A 6,242-nucleotide genomic window follows, 5' to 3' on the forward strand; every position below is an offset into this window, starting at 1 on the left:
TCCATTTTGTGTATATATCTTTCATGGAACCCCTTTGCTTTCTCCCTCCTACCTCTGCTCTTTCCACCCCTCAATCTCTGCTTACCACTGACCTTTCCACCACACTTACCTCTTCTTCTCCCCTCTCATCTTTCTAGTCTCCCACCTTTCTGCTTCTCCCCTTTATTCCAGTGCATGTGTCCTTCGCACCCCTTTCCGTTGTTCCCTCCCTCCTCCGCCAAGCCACGACTTCATTTTCTTCCTCTCACCTTTCTTCCTGCCTCCTTTCTACCCCCCCTCACTTCTCTCTCCATCTTTCTTGACACTGCCCCCCTTTTTTTCGTTTCCTCTCTGTCTCTGCAGTTTTCTTCCATATGAGCGCTGTCCTTTCTACCCTCTCTTTTCTTGACTCTCCGTTTTCTCCCCCCATCTCTGCCGGTATCCGAATTCGTTCTCTCATCTCTGCCCTCTCTGCGATATTTCTTTCTTATATCCTCACTGTTTCCTCACAGCAGTATGAAGTCCCTGCCAAGAGTCCAAACATTGAATGAGCATTGATTTACTACCTATTCATCCACTGGAGCACCATCTAATGATTAATGTGGTGCCTTCTAAGCACTTTGACTGCTCAAGTAAACATCAAGACGGTCTAGGACTGTGGCACTAAATGAACGCGCTTTGAGTGCCTCTGTAAACTTTAGGCCCAGAGGAGGAGAGCCACAGAGTTGCCTATAAGGGGACTCACCATTTAGAAACCGATTCCTCTTTTCGGTAGTGGGTTGAGGTAAAGGTAGCTTTAATCCAATTAAGCTGGACCAGCAATACAACTCCCAGAATTCATTGCTGTTGAATGAATGCCAGTGATTAGATTATAACACGGCATCCCCATTGACATGGGGTCATACACTCAAATTTCTTTCATATTTCACTATACTAATTCAACACTAATCCTTTATGGGTCCTGGAGTAGCGTGCTACTCGCCGAAAAAGAGCTTTGACGCCTCGTCGGGGATAGTAAGCGCTATATAAATGCAATTACAACACAATAAAATATGGTAACCTCAGCAGAGAGACAGACTACTCTGTGTCTTGAAAGACTCCATATTCAAGTCCAATTTTTCATTTACAACCCGTTGCTCAGTGAAGTAATACTCTGTGGGTCAGAGTAGTGGACAAGAACCACAGCGCGCCCCGAAACCCCTTTTTATATGACAATGGCATCTAGGGAGCTAAAAGACAACTTGTACAATGGAATTGGCAATTATATAAAATTGCTTCCAGGGAAATTTGTGTAGAATTACTCACTCACCCTTTTACGTAGCGAGTGAGCCTGGGCCACACCCAGAACAAATAGAATGATGTGATAGGGCAGGGCAAAGTTTTGCAACAACGTTGACCAAATTATGTGGCAAGAAAGGCAAATTATATGGCCTACACATTGTGTAACAGTATTGCTTCTTAATTTTGTCATTTGTACACTTTAACATGATCTGGGCAAAAGCTTCACCCCATTAATACCAGTTTAACACCCAAATACAGCAATAAGCAAATAAAAGGTGACCGGTCAACCTTTGCGAAGAGCCCTCCAATGTACTCTTGACTTGGGGTGAATGTTTGATTTGTTCTGCATTCCATCTATCATTTGTGTGTCTTTTGCTTTATCGCCCTAAGTGTGCCAGGTATGCCCAGACGTGGGTCCCGGGCTCACTGTGCCACTGGATTCAAGCTAGCCTGGCTGATAAGGGGTGTTACCCCAAACCTGGTGCCAGGATGCTTGTTTCTGGTCCAGGGAGGACCTGGCTTGGCAGTTTGGGCTGGAATGTATCCATGAGGAGCAGGGTCAAGACTGATTTGCATATGGCTGGGTTTAAACTGGGGTGGCTAAGTGAGCTAAAGAACGATGGATTTAACCCAGATCTCTTGCCTGGGGGTGAATAGTTGATTTGTTCTGAATTCTGTCCATCATTTGTGTGTCTTTTAAATGCATACCTATGCAAGAACGTCCAGGGCCCTCGCCACGTAATATTGTTCAATTTTTACAGTGCTCTATTTCACTCTAAGGTCGCCTCAAAGTGCTAATGGAACAATGAACAGGACTCAGAGAGATGCAAAAGACATGTAAAATCCTTGCCAAGGATTTTTTGAAACCTTAGGTACATGGCATCTTTGCCCTGTTTACAGTATCCTTGAGCTGCAACAGCAGCATACTGGCTATGCAATCCCTGCACCCAAAATGATTGGTAAACAAGCCCTCTTTGTGCTTTACCTCTGGCCTGCAAAAACATCCTGGCTGGAGATGCTTCTTCACCTACCGGTAGCTTCAACACAAGTTAAACACTCTTTGCCACACATGAACCACGCCAAAACACATCCCACATTGGCCACACTGCTCTCATAGGCTTTCTGTCCATCCATACACCACCATGTAATGTTGAAGAGTCCTATAGCTCCTTTTGGTTCAAATTCAGGCGTGTGCACAGCATAGGCGGTATTTACAGGTCACCAGGGGTCACAGCTGCGACCTCTGCCAATGCATTTGAAACGCCTCGCCTCAGAGGTTTGCAAAATCAGTGCCTGGAACACAGGAGCAGCTGGTCCTCATGGCGATCGGTTTGGGAACCAATCTCCTTGTTTTTTGTCAATGTTCTTATCACACTAATACTGAATAGCCATATATTGCTCGGTATTAGTGAAATAAAAAATGGAGTACAATTCGTTAGAATATGATCGCCCTGGCAGCAGAGGTAAGTAAAAAAGGCTTTTATATGTATGTTGTGCGCATGCGTTCAGGTGAGTTTGTTAATGTGTGAGAGAGGGATGTACGACATTACAACGCATGCTTTTACCACGGATGTACGACATTACAACGCATGCTTTAACATCGCATGCTTTTACAACGCGAGTTTTACAACGCATACCATTATAATGCATAGTGCTTTGGGGCGCTGGATAGTGAATTATTTAATTTACTATTCCAACTCCAGTCCCCGTGGATAGTAGGGAAGGTGTTGGATAGTAAATTAAATATATTCCCTATCCTAGAGTGCCCCCCAGCGCAATGCGTTGTAATGGTTTGCGTTGTAAAAGCTGCGATGTAAAAGCATTGCGTGGTAAAAGTTGCGTTGTAAGTGATGTTTCCCTTTTACCACGCATGCTTTTACATCACGGTTTTTACAACGCATACCATTACAACGCATAGCGCTTTTGGGTGCTCGATAGTGAATAGTTTAATTTACTATTCCAACTCCAGTCCCCGTGGACACTAGGGAAGGTTATTGGATAGTAAATTAACCTATTCCCTATCCTAGAACGCCCCCCATCGCAATGCGTTGTAATGGTATGCGTTGTAAAAGCTGCGATGTAAAAGCATTGCGTGGTAAAAGTTGCGTTGTAAGTGATGTTTCCCGTGAGAGAGAGTGTGTGTATGTCGGATTGTATGTGTGTATGTGTAAGCATGTATCTGTGAGTGAACGTAAAGGTCAAATGACGCGTGATGTCACTTCCGCTACCCCTAGCATTTTGGTGAATTGACAATCATGAGGCACAGTGGGAAAAAAAGACAAGAGTTCAACTCTGGTCCTCACACTCACCAAAACACTATCCATATAGGTCATATGACACAAACTCTTCATCCATAGCACTCACACAGAGTAGCATGCAGCCCATCAACAAATGCACTTCAACTCCTACACAGCATTTGACTAGTGACTATATATAAAAAACTACAATACAACATCAGCACAGTAAATCCCAATATTGATTGCCAAAACTCACCAGCTCTGTCTTTCTCCCTATTTAGATATCTTCTCTGCCATCTCTCTGTCTCACATTCACCCCTAAGTCATGAACGTTTCCATCTCTGCTTTACTATTCCTCATCTCCTCAATTAATTTCAAATAATTTGGGGGTGTACTGGGAGAGGGGAATCTCTAACTGCAGAAAGCACCCTTCCTCCCCCTTTAATGCAAAGTTTTGGAATTAAAACAGAGTAGCTAATGGGGAAGGGAGAAAAATATGAAAATGAGTCGCTGTGCTTAAAGCCATAGCTTCTGTGCACCGTGCATGAAACAGGTGTGCTGCACAACTGAAAGAAATAGGATTAATCGAAAATGTGATAAGTGAACCTTGAATATTGAAAATGTCAGATGCTTCATCTATCAAAGAGCATGAAGGGTCAGGTGTAGAGCGGTCAGGCAATTGATGTGTTGGCTTAAAGTGAGGTGGTTCTTTGCCGACTCGCAGTGGGATCTCGGAAAACTCACTTGGTAGATGAATGTTAAATTTGTTTAGTCAGCCAATAGGAGCAGGGTAACCTAAGCAATAATCGTATTCTGTAAAGCCTCAAACTGTCAGGTGCTAGTACCCTGAAATATGGTTCTTCTGACTGAGGCCTAAGCATGTGAAACAGCTGTGTTGTCTGAGGCCTGATCTTTTAAGTTGATTAAAAACTGATCGGTAGCTCTGCTGTCTGAACTGACTCTGTACATCCTTTGTTGCCTAAGTCCTCCCTCTGCTGTCTATTGCGAGAGTCTGCGCTTTCTATTTCACTAGAGAGATAAGTCTCTTGTCTTTATTTATTTATTTATAAAGTTTTATATAGCGCGAACAAGATCCCGAAGGATATCAGAGCGCTTTACAAAAGGATGGAAGGACAAATGCAATATCGACATCAAGCAAGAATAAAAAACAGAAATAATCGCATAATTACAGGACAACTGGTTTAACCCCTTCAGTGCTGATGACAAAGCCAGCTCGTCATGGGCGTTACCTGCGCTACGCGGATGACGAGCTGGCTTTGTCATAAACAAGCCACTTTTTTTTTCAGCGCACAGCGGGAAAACGCGGTAGCGCGGTAGGGGTTAAGGAGAGTAATACAATAAACAGGTACATAGCGGTCTATAAAGGAGGGCACACAATGAGGTAAAGAAGATCAGCATCAAATGATGGTACAATGGGTGTAGGATCAATGACTTCGAGCAGGTGAGCCTAGCCCAGTTAAGGTAAGAATTTGTTTATTAGGAATCGTTTGGCTTCCAGTTTGAAAGCAGTCGTTGAGGACTTCCGGTGGAAGAGAGTTCCATATCTTAGGGGCAGCACTGGAGAAGGCTCGGTGACAAGTTCTCTTTTTGCTAAGGACGAGTGGTTTCAGGAAGAAAGTGTTATATTGTACAGAAGAATAAGATACTTACCTTTGGTAACGCCTTGTCCAAAGCAAAAACCGATATATTGTTATAACCTGTAAGGTAACTCTGCTCCAGATCCAAAGCCTGCGGTTCTGTGTCACTTAAAAAACCGATCTTGATTGTGCAGTCTGAACCTGTAATGCTTCTGAAACCTGATGTGCATCAGTGCTAACAACTTGTGATATCTGTGTAACTTGAGGGTTAGTGCTGCTGGCTAACATTAACGCCCGGGTGATCTCTGCCTCCTGAAAGCCAGCTGTGCTGTATGGTAAGCAGGCCTATTACGTCGGTGTTTCCTCTGGAGGAGTGGTGCTTTTGTTTTGTTCCTGGGCTGATTCTGCTGTGTGAAGCCTCAGCCTGTGAAGTCTGTTTGAGATAGGTAGCATTACCTTGAAAGTTTGGACTCTCAACAATACAAATCCTTTGACATTAGAAAAGTTTTGGCATGGATTAACAAATATAGTCCGTTTTATAGAATGAAAGGCATTCCTATCTTGTTCGCTCTAATTCCTTTTCTCAGTTTCCTCTACGTCGACCCCCTTCTTCTTTCCTACAACAATACACCCAAGCCCTACTTCTCTCACACACAATATTCTCAACTCTCCCATTCTTTCAACGCCTCTTCAGGGGTAGTAAGCGCTACATAAATAAATACAAGTAAGCGCTACCTCTGGTGGCGTCCTCGGTTGGGTCGGTCGGTGCTCCGGTGCCTGTTAACAGGTCACGAGGCCTGTGCTCCTCCGCTCTGATGGAGTCGCGGTTGGTAAGGCAGGTTGAGGCCCAGTGCAGCGCCTCTCTGCGCGGTAAGGCTGTCTCCGGGTGAGCAGGCCGTGGTATGCGTCGCAGGGTTCCCGGCAGGTCGCAGGGACGGCTCTTATCACGGCCGGTCTCAACCTGTCGCGGCGTCACCGCTCCCACCCTCTTCCTTCCCGCCGGATTCCGCGCAGCAGCTCTCATTTCCTGACAGGGAATGGAAAAGGGAAGCGCTGCGCCCTCCCTCGCCCAGCAACCGGCTCTGGAAGCGTCCCCCACGAAGACTATCGGCGGAACCCGGGGTCAGAGTGCCGAGTCAGGGCGTCG

At 45.1% G+C, this 6,242-nt stretch overlaps 1 protein-coding gene across 2 annotated transcripts in view; it reads right to left on the reverse strand.

Moving 5' to 3' along the window:
* The window catches only part of LOC144782102 (hyaluronidase-2-like), an 82,044-nt gene extending 76,012 nt beyond the window's left edge, over positions 1–6,032 (reverse strand). The window contains exon 1 of one of the 2 annotated variants that reach the window (XR_013601105.1): positions 5,831–6,018. The gene's annotated coding sequence lies outside the window, so the exon portion shown is untranslated. Of the gene's footprint in view, positions 1–5,830 lie in introns of both variants that reach the window. The other variant, XM_078661268.1, reaches the window with a different exon arrangement.
* Between the last annotated feature and the right edge of the window lie 210 nt (positions 6,033–6,242).

Source organism: Lissotriton helveticus, chromosome 9 (genome assembly GCF_964261635.1).
Source record: "Lissotriton helveticus chromosome 9, aLisHel1.1, whole genome shotgun sequence".
NCBI classification, from domain to species: Eukaryota; Metazoa; Chordata; class Amphibia; order Caudata; family Salamandridae; genus Lissotriton; species Lissotriton helveticus.